Here is a 19,585-nt window from a genome sequence, read left to right on the forward strand (position 1 = left end):
ATTTGCTCAAACTACAGTTTAGCTGTAAACCAGGATTCTAAACTATGGTTTGCAAAGATAAATATAGAGCACAATTTGCTTCATTCAGATGGGAAGTCAAATATTCCATTTAATCAGTGTGTGAGGAGGAGGATAGAGAACCAGCAAAGAGTGAGCCGTCCCCTCACGTAATTGAGATAGAATCAGAGATATCAATGAAAGACAAGCAGTGCTGAAGGTAGAAAGAGCTCGAGAGGAAGGAGCGCGTGCAAGAGTAGCAGTTGAAACCATTAGAAAGACCCGAGGCAGGAGACGAGATCGGTGTACCGTGAAAGAGAGAAATTATCGGTAGAAAGACCCGAGGCAGGAGACAGGAGATCGGTGTACCGTGAAAGGGAGAAAATAGACATATTTTTGACTACAGAGAAAGGAGCCATTTCTAGAGAAACGGAGAAGGTGTCCGTCTTTAGAGAGAGTGCGTCCGGCTAAACAGAGAGGGATGCACAGATCTTTTCAGTTCCTATCAAAAGACCTGCATCGAACCCGATAATCGAGGAAGACGAAAGCTGTGCTAACACCAAAATAAGACCCATTATTCCAGGTTTAAGCCCTGAAGAATGGACTGTATTAGTGTACCAGGTCCGGCACATCTGGTGCACCACATCCCGCCAGGGATAGAGAAAAAAGTCTTGAGAGAGGGATATTGGGCCCGCCACCGATGTTGCGGGACTTTGTGTGCGGTCCGCAACAACTTCCTGAGACAACCGATGGAGGAAGAGGAAAAAGCAAAAACCTATTATTGAAAGATCTAAACGAAGAGAAATCTCTGTTGTGGTTTTGGGAGAGTTCCCCTCCCCAGTTATCTGTTCAAAGTTCTGTTGTTCGTAACCAAGAAGATTTAAACACATCCGTTAATAAAGATTCTTTATTTGGTAATTCTGACTCTTCGTTTGTGTCTCCTGAAAGAGAAATGCCCAAAGACAACAGAGAACCCACTCACACAGTGTCAGAAGCTTCATTTCTCCTTTAATGCACTGGAGAAGAAAAGGAAGATTCACACATGCCCAAGGTTTACATCTACATCTTTATAACAGCAGAATGTTCATAACTAAATCTGAATGCAACCATTGGGGGGGTGTAGGACAACACACACTGCAAGCAGATGCCCCAAGGCTATATGGAACACTTCTGATTTTTCCCCCTGCAAAGACATGAGAGAGAAAAAGATTGGCATCAGTGCAAAAGAATCACATAGAAAATTGAAATGGGTGGGTCAGAAGATACAGTATCAATTAACTTACACAAATGTAAGCAGAAGTGCAGAAATAGAACATAGGATCACATCTGAATATGTTTACTTTTAAATAAATTGATAGTTACTCTTCTCAGGGCTGATGTGGCTGAATTCAGCAGACACTGTTCTTGTATATTCCCGTTTTCTTCTGTTTGTACTTCATTGAAACACTGCTGCGTGTATTGCATGCACGTACATGGTCTTGCCATAGCCATTAAAAATATGACACTCCAACACAGCTGGTTCTTAAGGAACAGCTCCTTCTCACAGTACAAAGTCCTTTTTCTTTCTAGCAGACTATGCTGTAAACACCTGGCTACACTTTGAGGAAGCTCAAGCCGTCAAGGGGGAAAGGGAATTCTTACCAGACTCTAGTTATTTAAACAAGATGTTTCAGTTCTTTCCTCATAAACTTATTAAACTCTCTGTCTACTTTAGAACAAACCAGTTTGGATAACAAATACGTAAGCTTGCTAATTATTTCAGTTCTTCTTAAGGCGGTTCATCGGGTACTTTTGACCTGGTCACATCAATGAAATCAACCTACTCATAGTTAGTTTCATTATGAGGCAAAATCATGGCTCCAAGCTCATCAGACAGAAAAACAGACACCAAATGTAGCTGATATATGCTATGGGTCCTTATGTGCATGAGGCACCGGCTGGATTGATTTGTATCAATGGAAATAGTAGGGCCTGATTTAGACTTGAGCATAAAATAAAATCTCTCTGCTAGTTTACCATAGAAGGACTCTTTTTTTGTTCCTTAAGAATGTAAAAGAAGGTTACTTTTCAGATAATATCCATGCAGTAAATCTGCACCCTCTGGATTGCACAGAACTAACAAAAAATATATGAATTTTTACATGTGACCCTTTTGGCAATACTGTATAATTCTCAAAGCCTGGAAAGTAGCAATGCTGCTTTAATAGATTTGAGGAGTTTTTGCCAACATAGTAACTTTTCCAAGACTCGATTCTATTTCTGTAACTGATTTGTTTTGTTTTGTGGCTTTGATGCTGATTCCTAATATAGAGATTCGTTGTTTAAGTCTCTCTTCCTCTTCCTTCTTCTCTTTTCTGTAATCTCAGACAACTTTAATGTTCTGTCATTCTGTCTTAGTTTAAATTGTTTCCAGGTTAAACAATGAACATTCCAAGGCACCTCGGCAGTGCAGAACTACTCATAATTATAATCAGCCATAGTTACAAAAAGTTCTTTGTTCTGTAAAAGTTTTAAAATTCTGTATTTTACAAAATTTATTATGTCAAATGAAATTGAATCCTGCCTTCTCTTTTTGGCAACCAATACTTTTCGCAGGTGCTTCCAAATGAGCTTTAGGATTATAGTAAGCCAAGAAAAATGTAATTTTGGTGGTATTTCTATTGTAATTTAGAACTCATTTAAATGAGTTGCTGGAAGCTTTTCCTTGCAGACATAGTTTAAATGCAAATCAATCTAACGGACTGCTTTGGGGTCCTTGATAAATATGAGTGGCAACTTGAGACCTTTACTATTTATAATAAATCATTTCCTCTTCAATCAGATTCTCATGTTTCTCCAGGCTTATAATATGCTTTTCTTCTTGCTAAAGCAACACAGGGGAATTCTGGCTGGTTGGCAAGGAGGTAAGCTGTTAGCCATTTGGTGAAATGATTGTCCTGCAACATCATTGCCAAAATTCTAAGTAAGCCACAAGAAATTCAAGTTCAGGAAAACAACCCCATTATTAAAAATGAATTGATACCTATCAGGGCCCCTATTTTACCTATGTCTTCTAATTTCTTTCCTACCAGCTGCTTTGCTTTGTGGTTTTTACAAAACATCTAAAGTCTGTCTGTCTCATCATATGCAGCCAAACTGCAAGCATATATTAAATTACTTTTGTGTATACAGTATGTGAAATCTGATGTTCCAACTATGAAAGCAAAACTTAGTTGAGCTTGTCCAAAACAAAAACAAAAAAATCACTAGGCCTTAGTTCTTTGACAGCAGTGTACCAGTAACCTGGCTTCAGTCTGAAAGAGGGGCATGATTTTATTTGGATAGCTACTCCATTCAGTTTCAATTTATTTATTTACTTATTTGCTCTCTTTCACCCATTTATTCTGTCTACCAGCCCTTCACAGGACTACCAAAGCAGCTGGTTGTATGAATTGGGGGGGGGGGGAGTCCAATTATGGAGGGAAGCAATGAGGGTGAAAGCAGAAGTCAATATAAAAATGCAGCAAAAGTTGAGGGCTAGCCCAATTATCAGATGAAGGGAGAAAATGACCTCTAGTGACAGAACACTGGGAACAGGAAATTCACTACTACCTGAACTGCCTGCACAACTACTATCACTCTATGCAATGTCTCAAACCTAGCAGCATTTCTGGAGTCCAACCCTTTCTCAAAAATTGGCACATGAAGTCTCAATAACTCACTCTGAGTCATTTGTAGGAGAAAGAATAAACAACATTTCTTAACATGCGGTTTCTTGAAATTACAGACTTGACTATGCTACTTGCTTTACTGCACACATACTAAGCAACCAACCAAACAGGTTAACAGCAAACAAACAACAAACTACCGTCAACCGAGCAGAGAGAGAGAGAGAGAGAGAGAGAGAGAGAAAATAACACTTAGGAGAGAGATAAGGCTCTGTTTGAATTCAAAGGCTGGAAGGAAGAATTGGTTAGTGATGGATAAATAATCACCCCAGCCCAGAAAAGTCCCTCCCAAGTCACACAAACTACAGATAGGCACTGGGATGAAACTCCCAAAAAGAAGGAGCCTCTGAGTCAAAAAAGAAGAATAGATTGCCTTCCAGTTCTCGGAAATATCGTAGAATAAAGGCACAATCCTAATTAGACACCCTTTGGCAAAGTGCTGGGCTGGAGAGAAAGACTTCTTGGAGGAAGAGGCCTTCTCAAGAATAGGGGGTCTCCTATTCTTCCCAAAGACCAAAATTCTACAGCTCTTTTCTCAGCTACTGCTTACAGCTAAGCTCCAGCAACCCAGCTATACAACTCTCATTTTGGGATGGGGACTATTTGATAAAACATCTGTTTGTCCTTCAGGCCCTGCCTATTGGGTCATCTAACACCTGCTGATGTGTTTTTGCTGTGTATGACATTTGGACTGCTTGACTACACTTCTTGGTCCCTCCCTGTTGGTTTTCTGGAACAGCTGGAGTTGCTTGACTCTGGATTATTTTGGACATTGCCTTTAGATCTCTAGTAGGAGTCAGTTTGATACTTTGTGTTTTGCTACCAAGATTTCAACTCTTAGCAATGAGTCAGAAAACAGGACTTGAAATACAGAAAGTTACTTTTTCGGACTACAACTCCCAGAATTCTCCATATATGCTCTGAAGATAATCAAGAAGCACCATATGTGTCTTTGTTTTAAAAACTGGGGTGTGATATCCAATCCATCGTTTCCTCAGCTGTAATTTGATTTTGTGCATAACCTTGCTAGCGTGTAAAATGAACGCAATTGTATGGTAGTTGGAGCATTCTTTGGCACTGCCCTTCTTTGGGATTGTAGGGACGTGGTGGCGCTGTGGGCTAAACCGCAGAAGCCTGCTGCAGGGTCAGAAGATCCGGCAGTCGTAAGATCGAATCCACGCAACGGAATGAGCACCCGTCGCCTGTCCCAGCTCCCGCCAACCTAGCGGTTCGAAAGCATGCAAATGCGAGTAGATAATTAGGGACCACCTCGGTGGGAAGGTAAACAGTGTTCCGTGTCTAAATCACACTGGCCATGTGACCACGGAAAGATTGTCTTCGGACAAAACGCTGGCTCTATGGCTTGAAGAGCGGGATGAGCGCCGCCCCCTAGAGTCGGACACGACTGGACAAAAAAAAAATTGTCAAGGGGAACCTTTACCTTTACCTTTTTGGGATTGGGATGTAGACTGATCTTTTCCAATTCCTTGGCCACTGCTGAGTTTTCTAAACTTGCTGGCATATTGAGTGTAGCACCTTAACAGTGTCATCTTTTAAGATTTTAAAGTTCAACTGGAATGCCATCACCTCCACTGGCCTTGTGTCATGTTCCCGGGGGTTACAACAGCCGAAGTCCGATAAACCAGTCCAGGGTCAAGGATACCAAGAATGCAAAGCCAATGTCCATAAATCAACTCACAGAATGAAGTCTAGTGTCAAAGTCCAGAGTCCGATACACAGCGTAGTCAAGAGTCAGAGTCCAAAGTCCAATACCAGCATAGTCCAGGGGCAGACTCCAGAGTTCAGAGTCAGGAACACGGTACAAGAAGCGTGGATGCAAGCCAAGGTTTTGACTCTGCTTCCACAGAATTTCTGGCTTCACTGGGAGCTGTTTTATAGTAAAACAGCTCCTTGAGCTGCTGGAAAGCTTTCTATCCTGTTAATACTCAGGACTAGATGATTGTAGGTTTCTGTGGACAGCCTTTGAGCGATCCTCTGATCTTCTTGTCCTAAGTCTTTCCCGAAGCCTGGCCCGAAGCTTGTCTGCCGTGGAAGGAGAATCTGGAGGTGGTTCAGGTGTTTCCGATCTCTCAGCATTCTCTTCAGCCTCAGTTAACCCTTCTGGTTCCAGGTCTTTGGATGCACTCATGACACCTTGTTGTTAGCCATGCTTTCTAAGGCCCACTTGTCTTGACTCTCCAGGATATCTGGCTCAAGGTCAGCAACCATATTACAGTGGTGCCTTGACTTACAACCATAATCTGTTCCAAAAGATGTGCATAACTCGAAATAGTTGTAAGTCGAAGCGCTATTTCCCATAGGAATACATTCATACCCCATTATTCCATTCCGGCCGGAAAAACAAAAGAAAAAAATAAAATAAAAATAAAACAGTAGAAGCCCCACAGGAATGTGCTGGGGCCGAAAGACAAACACACTAAAACAAACAAACGAACAACACAGCCAGCCCTAGCAGAATGCTATGGGGATGGGAAAAAACACTAAAAAACAACTCCCCCACACAGCCAGCCCCAACAAAATGCAATGGGGCTGGGGGGGAAAACACAACCCCCACACACATAGCCAGCCCCAGCAGAATGCCATGAGGCTGGGGAAAAAAACCCCCAAAACACCCTCCACATACACACTGCCAGCCCAAACACAATGGGATTGGGGGGAAAACACACCAAAACACAAAAAACATCACAGCACAGGAGGGAAAGCAGTACAACTGGAAAAAATAAACCAAAACCAGTTTTGATCTCTTACCTGGTCAGTGTCTTGGCCTGTATAAGGAGGGAAGGCAGTTAAAAAGGAGTTTGATCTCTTATCTGGTTGGTGTCTTGGCCTGTATAAGGAGGGAAGGCAGTTAAAAAGGAAGAAATAAACCAAAATTAGTTTTGATCTCTTACCTGGTTGGTTTCTTGGCCTGTATGAGAAGGGAAGGTAGTGAAAAATAAATAAATCTAAATGGAGTTTTGATCCCTTACCTGGTCAGTGCCTAACCATAAGATATGTTGTTTTACCTAGAAGATAGTTATGTGATATATATTAACATTTATAAACCACTATTTCTTTAAATTTTGAGCAAGTAATTAACACTATAAATGTGGAAATAAATACAAGAGAAATCAACCCAGAAAGAGAACTATTAAGTTGAACAATTCAATACATCCTGGCATATTAACACATTAAATGGGAAAATATTTCAGACACAATAATCTTTGGAACCCTTCAGACTTGGAAACAATATGTAAAGAGGTATGTTGTTCATTTCTGAACAACATAAACAAAACCTTTTTTTTCTAATTATGGTTACTAAGGAAGGAGATTAACTGAATACAATCTAATGAATGCTATGGATGAAATACACAGATTAATCATGCAGAGTTGGTAAATATTTCAGAAATGAAACATTTCTGTTTCATTTCCAACAACTACACCCATGGCTCTCTCAGAAAGGGGGCACCCAGAAAAGCATCCCCATAAATGCTACTCTTTCTCATCTGTGTAGGAAGTCTATTATTGAAATCCAGCTTACATCTGGCTGCCCCCCTAACAAACCCATTTATCTCCCTTAAAAAACAACAGCAACCTCTCAAAAGTACCACAACTGCCCTGCCCAACCTCACCATCTTAAACCTACACTACCTAGGCAACTCTTAATGTAGTTTCCAGAGCTATAGACAAAACAGGAAGCAATCCTGTCCATATACAGAGTACAATACATCTCTACAAACTATGAACCTGAATGGCTGAGAGAGTCCACAGTTAAGCCCAGATGAAAGGTACAGTGGGGTCTTGACTTAAGAATGTCTCAAGTTAAGAACATTTTGTCTTAAGAACCACTCTCATAGGAAAATATTGACTTGACTTACATACTTAGATTTGAGTTAAGAACTGAAAAAAAACCACATGGGAGGCAGGGAAAGTGCAAAATTTGAACTTTCAGTTAACTGTTGGCCAGTGAAAAGGGTGCCTGTCTGCTTCCTCACTCCTCCCAGCGTTTAGAGAGTGGATTCGGAGACAGTCTTCAGACTGCCTGGTACTGCCTGGACTGTATTTTCCCTGGCTTCCCTGAACCTTTCTTGACCTAAGAAAAAAAGAAACAAAATATCCCCCTCTAGTGGTCGAAGGCAGAATAGCAGCTTCCCATTCGTTTCTATGGACGGAAAAGAGCAGATACGGATCAAATGGTTTTCAATGCATTCCTATGGGAAATGCAGATTTGACCTGAGAACTTTTTGACTTGAGAACCGCCTTCCAATACGGATTAAGTTCTTAAGTCAAGACCCCACTGTAAATGTACGATAATTAATTTTGAAAAGCCAAGGTCTCTCTAACTCACTCTGCTCCCGATGGCTGTTAAGGCAGGAAAGCAGCAAGTGGGCAAAGGCCAACAGTCAAGAACTTAGACCACTGTTGCTCCAGCAATCATGTGACCTCAGAGGTCATGTGACACCTTCACTCATTATTTCCTCAGCAGTATGTCAATAGTTATTTAACTATCTCTCACACTCTTAAGCCCAATTTAAGGCTGCTTGCAAGAGTGAAATAAGTCTTGTCCTGTGGATCATAAATACTTCTGCATGGGCTGCTGTTGGGCTGTTCTCTTTTTATTTTTCTTATAAGCTCATAAATGATAAGTAGTATCTCCAAATGAGCATCCATTAACTATCTTAGTTAATGACGTGGAGCTATTTACCTACTCCTTTTTAGGTCAAGAATGGAATATTAGAAGATGTTGGAGAACTAACTGCCATTCAAAGCACTATTTATGTCACAGAACCCTGGTCCAAATTCAGAAAATGTTAGCACTAAAATAAATCTTTCTTTCCTTTTCTCGTCCTGACTTAGAGCACAATCCTAACTTGCCAGGCTGGCCTTAGGCTGGCTGAACCAGACTCTCACAATTAAGAGGGAGATGCCTGTTAAAGGTACAGTGTGCTATTTCCCCCAAATGCAAGTCCTTTCTGCAGCTGCCATGAAACCCATTGCAACACCAGTTTGCGCCACAGAAGGCTAAGCCCCTCCTAGTGCATCTGGTGCAGTCAGAGTGCCCCCATGACATCTGCCTCTCTCTCATTTAAACGTCCACTCACCCCACTGTCTGAGAGAACCACAAGAGGGAGCCAAAGAAAACTTCTGTTTATTGATCTGTAGGATGGCCTCACATTACTCCCTCTTCCCCCTGCCCTAGCTCATGATTAGTGGCAAGGTTAGTTACTAGAGCTGTGTGAAGTTATACTTATTTTATTTATTTATTTATTCAATTTATTTCCTTCCCATCTGGTATATTCTACCACTCAAGCAATAATTATTAGGTGTTGCTTTCCATGGATCCTAGTCTGTTGTCCATCTGACACAACTCTACATAATTCTACAGAACTCTACACAATTCAAGGCCTGGCCCTTTCACTGTCCATCTTCCTGCTCTCCTTCCTGGTTGGGTAATGTTGAGTTTGCACTTGGACTCTCCCTTCTGTTTTTACTCATGATTGGGCAGCTTGGGTCCCTTCTACAATACTAAATTTGTGGCTTATGATTGGAGGGCCAGCTTGAATCCCTACCACTGTCAATTTACCTACCCCTTACTTCCTGGTTCATTATGGGGGAGGGCAATTTGAATCTCTCCCACCTTCGCCTCTTGGCTCATAATTGGTGGCACCAGCTTGTACCCATACCAGTGATATCTTGCCTACCCCCTACCTCTTGACTGATGATTAGGGCACCAGCCTGTATCCATGCCGGTGTCTTCCCAGCCCCCTCACCCTCATGAGTCATCCCATTCACACAGCTAATGATTTGCAAACCATGCATTCCTTCCCACCCTTCCCATCATTATCAATGAAAATAGGGTTTGTGTCCCTCCCTGTTTCCTGCAATATCCTTCCCTAGGAGCATGGCCCTGAGCTACATTGTCTAATAAAGAAACTTGACTCAGAGTTGTTGTACATAGCATTTTATTGAGCAAGTATCTCTCCTCAGAAGCTCCCTTGTATCTTGACAATCAGTAGACAGACAGCAGAGAGGCATGTGCAAAGTGCTTTTGTGTAACTGTGCTACAGCTGATGCATAGCTGTCTGACCAGACCAGCTGCAGGACTCGGGCAGTTCAGTGGCTGCAGTCACACATGGCTGGGTGCTTTTGGAGCTGCACCTGTAGCACAGCTGGCTCTTGATTCCAAATCCAGATCAAAGTGAGTGTACCAGCGAAAACCATCCCTCAGCCTTGTCAGGAATTCATTTGGGGATTCCGTGTTTTTTTTTTTAAACAATCTCATATACTCTCTTATGGTTTCACAGCCTTTGGCACTCCTAGTTTGAGACCATGAATTACAGCACACCCGCATGACACGCCCCTCTATGAGCATGCCCCCATCCCCCAACTGGTCCGCACATGGAGCCTGTACCCCCCAAACGGTCCGCGGTTCCAAAAAGGTTGGGGACCGCTGGTCTAAAACAGGGATCTCCAAACTACAGCCTGCAAGCCACATCCAGCTTGCCTTGCCTTTTTATTTGGCCTGGGCATAGGAAGAGGAGGGAAGGGGGACCCAAGCAATCCCCCTTCCCTCCTCTTCCTATGCTCAAGCGGGGACAGGAAGAGGAACAAAGCCTGATCTCAGCGATCCCCACCCCTACTGTCTTTGCAAAGACAGCGGGGTGGGGGATCGCTTGGGTCTCCCTTCCCTCCTTTGGATTCTGGGACCTATACTCCAAAATATATGATGTGGCCCTCATACTGAAAAGTTTGGAGACCCCTGCTCTAAAGAATCTGGAAAACCACTCACTAGCTTAACGTACAATAAATGTGTTGAGTTTTACAGTGTCATCAGATTTGTTCCTGATTATGATTTGAATGTGTTCAGACCTACCATGTAGGGAAGAGCTTGGAAGCACTTTCAAGTCTTGTCTTTTGCTATGGTCAAATGCTTCACTTTGAAAAGCAAATAGGGAGTGTTTTGTAGCAAAGAAGTTCCATTTCTGCCATCCAGTCATCTGGTACAGTAGATGTAAGTTCTATTACAGACAACTATCCTCTCCTGTCCAAACAGTTTTATCTCAGTCAATGATGTGAGCCATATGGCAGCTACTCTTGAAAACAGAGCAGTGTAAGTTCTAGAAGGCTGTATTTGAAAATTATGCAACATCATCATTCTTCGTTTATTGTAGAATCTTGTGTAAATACAGAGGGTTTTGGTCAGGTACCCTAATGATTCTATGAATGACTGCTTTTAAAAGAGATGCATATTTTCGCATTAATCTTAAACCAAAATAACTTGAGAGCATTTAGGAGGTTGGAGTTTTGAAATATTTTTGGCTAAATATAAACCCATAACAATTCTTAGCAGTCTTTTGAGGTAAAATATCTTCTTCCAGTGTTCTTATAGCAAATAATGGCTTTTTCATCTTTTTTGGAAAATTGTACTGCTCTCTGAGATTTTATTTGCTGTCAGATCAAATTAAAGGAGGCACTGGTATTGTAAAAACCCATGGTTTTGTATTTTAAGACTAGCCTCTATTTCATATGAGATTAGTCGTTCACATTTTTGTTCTCTCTATATAAACAAAATGTGCAATGACTAAGGCCTAGAGCTAGGTGTTGTACTGTACACTGACCTCCTATGACACACATCCTATTGTGTTTCCAGTGCAAGAGAAAAGGATGGGGTACATAAATCTGGAAACTAGCCAGAGAAAATGGAAAATGACATTTTAACAAGTCCCAGAATCCCCAAGCCTGCATGGGCCATGGTAATGTGCACTATGGGATTCTGGGACCTATACTCCAGGAAGTAACCTTTTCAAGCTCTGGAACTAACTGCTTGCAATTTCCCCCATTGCTTTAGTAGAAAGCAGCATTGCTGACAAGAAGACCCATCCCCATCCTGTGTGTCTGGAAAAATAAGTACTGCAGTAGGCAGAAGAGTCAATACTGCCTTGGAAAGCCTCCTGATAGGCCTCTGTGCTCACTAAGAAACTGACTTGTAATCCAACCTACTTGCATGTTCTCATGCCTTTGGTGGGTTATTGATTTAAAATATTTTTGCCCAGCCTTTCTTCTTCAAAATTACCCAAGGCGATTTACATCAATAAAAGACAGTATTTAAAGCTAACAACACTGAATATACAAATACTGAAAAGGATCAAATTAATATTATACTAAAAGCATAAGCCACACCAAAACACATTCACAGCGGAAAGGTACAAAAATCCATTTAAAAACCCTAATGAAGCAACCCGTCACTCAGGAAAAGCTTGCTTGAAGAGAAAGGTCTTTGCCTGCTTGCAGAAGGTCAGTAAAGATGGGTCCAGCTTAGTCTCCTGTGCGAGGGAGTTCCAGGTTCTGGGAGCAGCAACAGAGAAAGCCTTCTCCTCTGTACCCACTAAATGCATCTGTGAAGGTGGCAAGACTGAGAGAAAGGCGTCTCCTGATGATCTTAACACTCAAGCAGGCTCATAAAGGGAAATGTGGTCCTTGAGGTCACTTGGGCCAAGGTCGTTTAGCGCTTTATAGGTTAGAACCACAACTTAGAATTCTGTCCGGAAATGGATTGGCAGCCAGTGAAGTTGCTGTAACAGTGGGGTTGCATGATCCCTGTGTTTAGCTCCAGTTAGGAATCTGGCTGCTGCATTTTGGACTCACTGAATTCTTCTGACACTTTCTATATGCAGCCTCATATAGAGTGTGTGACAGTAATCCAGCCTCGACATGACTAAGGCATGTTTCACCATGGCTAGATCAGATCTTTCCAGGAATGGGTGCAGCTGGCACACTCGTTTTAATTGACCAAAGGCATTCCTGGCCACTGCTGAAACCCGGGCATCCAGGATAGAGACTAATTCAGGAACAACCCTAAGGTCCACACTTGAGTTTTCAGGGGAGTGTAATCACATCCAGCAGTTTTCAAAGAGGTGGCCATGTTAGCCTGTTTCAGCAGGTATAACAACGGCAAAACAAAAGTAAAACAACAGTGATGCAGCAATTTAAAGACTAACAGATTTAGCTTTCATGGATTACAATCCATCTGTTAATGGATTAAAATATTTAGTCATAGGTTTATACAATATAATAATGTACTGTCAAGTCAATTCTGACTTCTGGTGACTTTTTCCAAAGTTTTTAAAGTTTAGAGTACTCAGAAATAGTTTACTTTTCAGTTCTTCTGGTGGTGCCCTGGGACTGTGCAGCTTGCCGAAAGCCACACAGGCTGGCTCTTCTCGTTAGATGCACAGTGGGGAGCCAACCTCTAGCATTGCAGCCAGATACTTAACTCACTGAGCTATTTAGCCAGCCACATAGATGTATATACAATACATTGTGGGAGTGGGGAAGATGGATACATACATGAAAAATGAAATTTCAGTGACAAGAGCATTATCAACACAAGTAATGAACTCTGAGAATGATGATTACATAAACACCCTGGTAATTTTCTAGAATGATTACCTATCTATCTGGTAAGCACAGGCTGTCATCAAAGTTGGAAGATATTGAACTAGAACCACATTGAGTCTCCTGTGTCTGAATCAATGTTTAGTTCACAATACATGTGAGTGATCTCAGATGGGAACTGAAGGTGACAATGTTTTGTCATTTTTTTCTTCAGAGTTGTGAGAAGGAGCAAGCCTCCACCAGAAAGAAAGTGAGCCATTCTATCAAACTCCCAGCACAGAGGGTTATGAAACCATTGTACTCTGTTACTAGTGGTGGTTCAGTTGGAGATACAAGAGAAAAAGAGCGGGAAAGGAGAGGAGAAAAAGGGCGGGAGAACAATGATCAGAGAAGGAACACCAATAGAAGAGAGAGGGGTATCTGGTGACAGAGGTAGGGGGAGAGATAAAAGGAGAGGTGGGCTGGGAGACAGGGGTAGAAGAGGAGGAGGAGAGAAAAGGGAAGAGTGAGGAAAAAGAAGATATACCATTAGGATGGGGTTGGTTGGAGATGGAGGATCTATGGACTAGAGAGAAATTCTGAATGAAATTACCTCTTGAGGAGATATAGAGAAGGCAACAATATTATACGCAGACTACAACCAAGGCTAAAAGAGAGAGGGAGAGAGAGAGAGAGAGAGAGAGAGAGAATACTCAAATGAAGGGAAGAAAGGGAATAGCTGTGCAACTGGGAGAAATAGAGCCAGTGGAATGGATGGTATATGTACACCCCAAAGGGACGATCGTTGGAAGGGAGGCAGACTAGTGCCGAGCTCCCAACCCAAGACGCCAACTGAAGGAGAATGGGTTAGTTCTACCAAAGTGATTGTTCATGGTTCACCGTTATCTGTTAATAAAAAGTTTATGCATCTTGATTAACCATCGCCATTTTTGAGGGAAAGAAAGGGAGGATGGAAGAAACCTAAGCTCGAACCCACTCACATTGTTTCTGGGTATCCTGTCAAACTGTTTTTCACCTCATTAGATGGGTGCTATAATTTAAGAAATACTGCTCTAAATCCATTAATTATGTCTTTGGGATCCGAGCAGCTGTGGTGTATATCAGAGATGTTGGTTGTAGATAATAGATTTTGTGGTTCATGCCCGACAAACACTGAAAGGATTCAAGTATGTACAGTATAATGATTAATATCCCTGTATCCAAAGTGGCACTGAAAATGAGGAAGCATTATTATGGGCATTTAAGGGAAAGTAAAACTGGAATTAAATCATGCTGGTGAGACTATTTTTTCCCCCTTCTGTTGAGTTGCCTGAAACAGTTCCATATCTCCCATGAACACTAGGGATTTGAATAGGCTGCTGCTGCTCTAAATACATATCATCTTTACACCACAACATGAGCTTTCATTCCATCCTTTTAGATAATTGACCTGTCCTCAGCCATCAATGCATCTGTGACCAGAAAAAATTGCCTGGGACAAACTGTCTCACCGTAACTCTAATATGAAGGAATGGAAGAACTGCCAATTTAATTGAAGGCCTATCTGTCGGAAAAGATAGGCTTTTCTTGGCAAACGGTAGAATCTAGCTGTTTAAGGATGATAAACGGCATGCTTGCGAAAGAAAATGTAGCACAGCAATATATTGTTTAGCCTTGGGAAGCGGTTTGTGCAGTATATAAGCAAAGGCAGACTGAGTTTGAGTATCTCCTACTTGTCTCCCCAATGGCTGGATCCCTATGATTACTTTAAGCAAAGGCAATTTTAGCGCCAAGTTATAACTGAAGGTTAAACTAAAAATTAAAATGGACTGAGTTCAGACTAAATAAGAGATTAACATGGTAGACAAAACTTCATCACTGCCTCTCCGTGCCTTTAGCTCCGTTTCTCTTCCTGTATTTCCCTCCCCAGTAATGTGTGTTTCGGGGCGATTTATTTCCTTCAATGAATGCAATTATTTACAACATATTAGATGTTTGTTAGAAACAAACTTACAACCTATTCTGTAAACCACCCGGTATCATTTAACTTTTTTATACCTTCATTGTTGGTGAAAACAAACTACCTACTAAAAAAACTAGTTACTTCCAAAGTGTGAGCAAGTCTTCCAAGCACTGATTCAAATTCCATGATACGTACAAGATAGGACAGAAATGTCACTGAAATGCAAGGCTGGCACACAAATTTAATATTATGAGAATATCTAACTATGCCCCCAGCTCATTGATTTCAGTGGAATTTACTTTAAAATGTTAAAAATTTATGATAATGCTCTATATTAACAATCATTATCATTCTACTGAAGGTTTCTGTATTTTTGACACAGCGTTAGGGTAAATTGGCTTCTTTTTGATGCTATAGAGCTGAAAAGGAAGACCATGGCATTTGTTTTTAAAAAACAGTTGTGACACAGAAGATGCCCATGCAGCGTTTGTTCTTTGTACCATGTAGACAGCATGGCTTCTTTTGCTAAGATGTATGTATTGACATGTTCCAATAACAGGTCAGTCATTACCACACATCCCATACAGATTGTGTAGATACTAGTCACCATCTCTCCTTAGTTTTCCTAATATCAAGTAGAACTCAATTACATTCTGCTCTGAACCATTCAGACATTGTGGAAAAGAAATCTCATTGATTTAGGAATGTAGAAGTGCCGTTGCCCTTAAAAAGATGGTTAGATTATGTGATACTAGTATTGCTGACTTTATTTCTCACTTCCACTTTTGGCAATTTGCACAACAAATCATTAGAAATCCAACCATTGCCCAAATATGGTCAAATCTCAGTTGGCCCTCAATCCTATTTTGATCAGCTTGAAGAGCTATGTATTTCAGCCAGATTTCATGCTTCTATAATGATGTGAGCAATCCTTGTCAAATAGGACTCATACAATTATACCAGCATAGAAGATAGAGAAGGGATACATGCTTCCACTCCTCTTTCTCTTCTCTTCCTCCGTCTGTGTATGGATTGTCATTTCACATTTAATACTGTAGTTAGTTGTACGTTTGATATGCTTGAAAATCTCAGCCTTAAGGGAGCACCCATATTATTCAGTCTAGTACCTGTGTTTCCTGAATGGCCAAAGATGCTTTTGGTTATGCTTTGGTAACTGGATTGCCCCAATAATTATTAAAATAAGGCTTGTACATTATATTTGGCAGTTTTGTTTATATTAAAATGGTGAAACAAATCACCTTATAAAGAGTTGGAAACAAGCGTTGCTTTTGCTTCTCTCCCCCCCCCCTTCTTCTTTTCCTTTTTCTTCTGCTAGGAACTTGATGCTTTACAAAAGTCAGATACAATAGGTTCCCGTCTCAAGGGGAAGGATGTGAAAAAGGGATTGGAGGCTTTAGTTATATACTTTGGCTTACTTACAACTAAGTGTTAGGAACTGGAAGGGATAAACCAAAAGCTTTATGAAAAGGATGGGGTTTGAAGAGATATTTAGCTGAAATAAGAAGGGTGAAGACTGGTCCAGGTTTAAAAAGCAAAGGCAAAGGAAAAAGGACTTTGGTCCTTTTTGAAGATGTGGACAGACCAGAGGCAGTCTAGTCATTCGAGACCTCTTCCTTTACTTTCCTCCAAACAACAGCTTTTGTCAGTGTTCTTATTTCTCTCAGTCGACTGGCAAGAAGTACATGTGTAATATTTACAGAAAACAAATATATTTGACATCAGAATGTTAAACGCCTAACACTGAAGTAAAAGAAAATATTTATACAATGTGACAAACTGCATTTAGAATAGTTTGAAAGTCATCTCTCTCACACATACACACAGAGAGACAGATGCACATGCACACACACAGAGTTTTTCTTGTCAACAAATTCAGAGAAGACATCAAAATCTGTTTCTCAGAAGATACCCTTCTTTGGTGAGAACAGATGATGATGAAAGTCTTCAATGTAGCATGGTGGAATGCATCATATTTTTAATATAGGATCCTTTGTAGAGCAGTGGTCTCCAACCTTGGGCCTCCAGATGTTCTTGGACTTCAACTCCCAGAAATCCTGGCCAGCAGAGGTGGTGGTGAAGGCTTCTGGGAGCTGTAGTCCAAGAACATCTGGAGGCCCAAGGTTGAGGATCACTATTGTAGAGTGTTCTTTCTCAATTAAACATGGCAGAGTTAGATAAAGGTGGGGAGCAATGCTAATGTTTGGAAAAAGCTTTACTGTAAATTTTCTCCAAACTACTGTGTGCTATAGCTTCAGATGTATCACATCAAATACAGTATCTAAGAAGTGGATAACATATTTTAGTTTGGATTCTCAATAAATTTGCAGCTTATTTTGGTAAACTCTCACTTAAGCTTCTACATCCTTTTCCAGGTTACCATGAGTTTGGACAGAATACAGTCTTGCCAGAAATCCTGACAATTTCATAACTTCTATGCAAGCACAGGAGCACTTTTCCAGTTCTATTTGAAGTTTATTTAAAACATGTTCATGTTTCGGCCTGTCAGCTTGCAGCCTATGTTTCCATTTTGGAAAATTGGTTTGTATCTATGAACTGTTTGTTAAGTTTTTATCTAACTATGTGATTTCCACTCAATTATTTAATTTATTTCTCTCTTCAAATTATTTGAAGTACAGTAGTTCTCTTGTTATAGATACAGGTTCTGTGGCAAGAAGATTTTTCCCCTTGCCAGAACATCAAGGTTCAGCTTTTAAAGGATGAAGTGGACAGATTAAATTCTGTGAAGGGCGTTTTACTAGAATACTAAAAAAAAGGTATTTAAAGAGTGTGGAAGTAACATGTTAAATTTAGCACATTGGTCAGTATCCCGTTGGATAATTCCACCAGCACAGCAAGAGGGATGTCACTGGCAGGGGCAGACTGCTGCTAATTAAAGACCTCCTGCTTAAATTTTGGGTTGCACATGACTCACATGCAATGAGATGAAGTCATGTATAACCAGAAATTGCACCAGGACGTCTTTGATTGCCTGCAATATGCCTGTGCTAGTGATAACATTGTTGCTCCACCAAAGGAGCTGCACAACAGGATTTTGGCCATTAATGCTACAAATTATTTTTACTACTTTTGTGTTAAGCAGGAGGATAAGGTACCCATGCATCCAATCTCTCTCTCTCACACCCACACAAATTGTTTTTTTAAAGTAACTCTTCAATTCCATGATTGATTTTCATACACTTCAGTTCTCATTAGCTCAATCATCACATATTCTGTTAGAAAATATATGTAACATGACTCTATCCTTCATTTCTGTGATTTCATAAGCACTCCTGAATATAAGGTTTAAAACTGTCAATAACATCCAATGTTCCAAGCTACCTTCCATTACACAATGAAATTCTGGTTGTCACTGTAGACCAGAAGTCTGTTTTCTGTGAGAAATATAATAACTTCTGTTTTTCATCCCAATATTTAATTTCTTCAAATATCTTGCTTTGAAAATGTTCCTCCTCCATTATTTTTTCTTAAAACCCATGCCATGGTACAGCCTTGATGTGGATGCTATTTTCATGTTCTTTAATTTTTTCATTTTTTCCCCAATTTGAGAAACCATACAAAAAGACTGTTTTTAAGAGTGAAGAAGTTTGCAGGATGCAAGATAATTCCTGTTGATAACAGCCAATTTTAACAATGTTTGACCCAATTTTTTGTGCTTGTGCGAGCATGAAAGATGACAGATGGCACATTGATTCTGAATAAACATATGCTGAAGCTTCAAATTTTCCACCAGTCTTGTGGAAATATTCCAACCCTCTGCTAATGCAAAACAAACAAACAAAAACACCCTGAATTTATTCAGTAATTTCTAAAGGCCATTTTCCAGGGTCTCTGTCCAAATAAAGTAGTATGACGGGGACAAGATGTCCTTCTGGTGTGTTAGACTCAGGAATACTCACTTCAATGGTTTTGAAATTTCCCAATTCTGGGTTACCAGCGCACCACTGATTTTGGATAGAGGACAGAAGATACAGCTTTAACACAGTTTTGCTGGAACTTGTTTATTTTATTTTTCCTGCTAAACTCTAAAGAAACAAGAATTTCCTTAATCACTTTCAATCTGACACTCCCTCAATCCAGGCTGATATGTATCTAGCAATTTTTTGCCACTTACTTGCCTGTCTGTTTCTGCACATTTGAAAAGCTATTAGGGTTTAGATTTTGGGGTTAATAAAATTGGGATAAATCATGAAAAAGGCTCTTGCTTTGATTTTCTGATTCTTTCATTTATTTCCAAAAGAGGGCTTCTGAAATCTAAATGGTTCATTTGAACAAAAAATAAGGTTATGAAAACTTAATTACCCTTTCTTTCACCTTTTGTCTATCAAATTTCCTGGAAAAGGTTTAATTAAATAGTGTAGCAAGGACTGTTGTCACTAGCCAATTAGAATTCTGTCGAAGGGGAGGGAATTTTGTATAATAGAAGGACCTGCATTGGTTGGAACCCAGTTTAAAAAGTACTCTTTGCATTAGTCCTTCATTGTGGACTAATGCAAAGTGGGTA

The 19,585-nt window shown here is 40.5% G+C and overlaps 1 long non-coding RNA gene across 1 annotated transcript; it reads right to left on the minus strand.

Annotated features, from left to right (window-relative positions):
* Positions 1-6,472: 6,472 nt before the first annotated feature.
* Positions 6,473-17,046, minus strand: LOC140704973 (uncharacterized). Its single transcript, XR_013541185.1, has 3 exons — positions 8,053-17,046; positions 6,695-6,730; positions 6,473-6,552 (listed from the first exon to the last, which is right to left on the minus strand). It is a non-coding gene; the product is annotated as an uncharacterized LOC140704973 (long non-coding RNA).
* Positions 17,047-19,585: the final 2,539 nt, after the last annotated feature.

Source organism: Pogona vitticeps, chromosome 2 (genome assembly GCF_051106095.1).
Source record: "Pogona vitticeps strain Pit_001003342236 chromosome 2, PviZW2.1, whole genome shotgun sequence".
In the NCBI taxonomy this organism is placed as follows: Eukaryota; Metazoa; Chordata; class Lepidosauria; order Squamata; family Agamidae; genus Pogona; species Pogona vitticeps.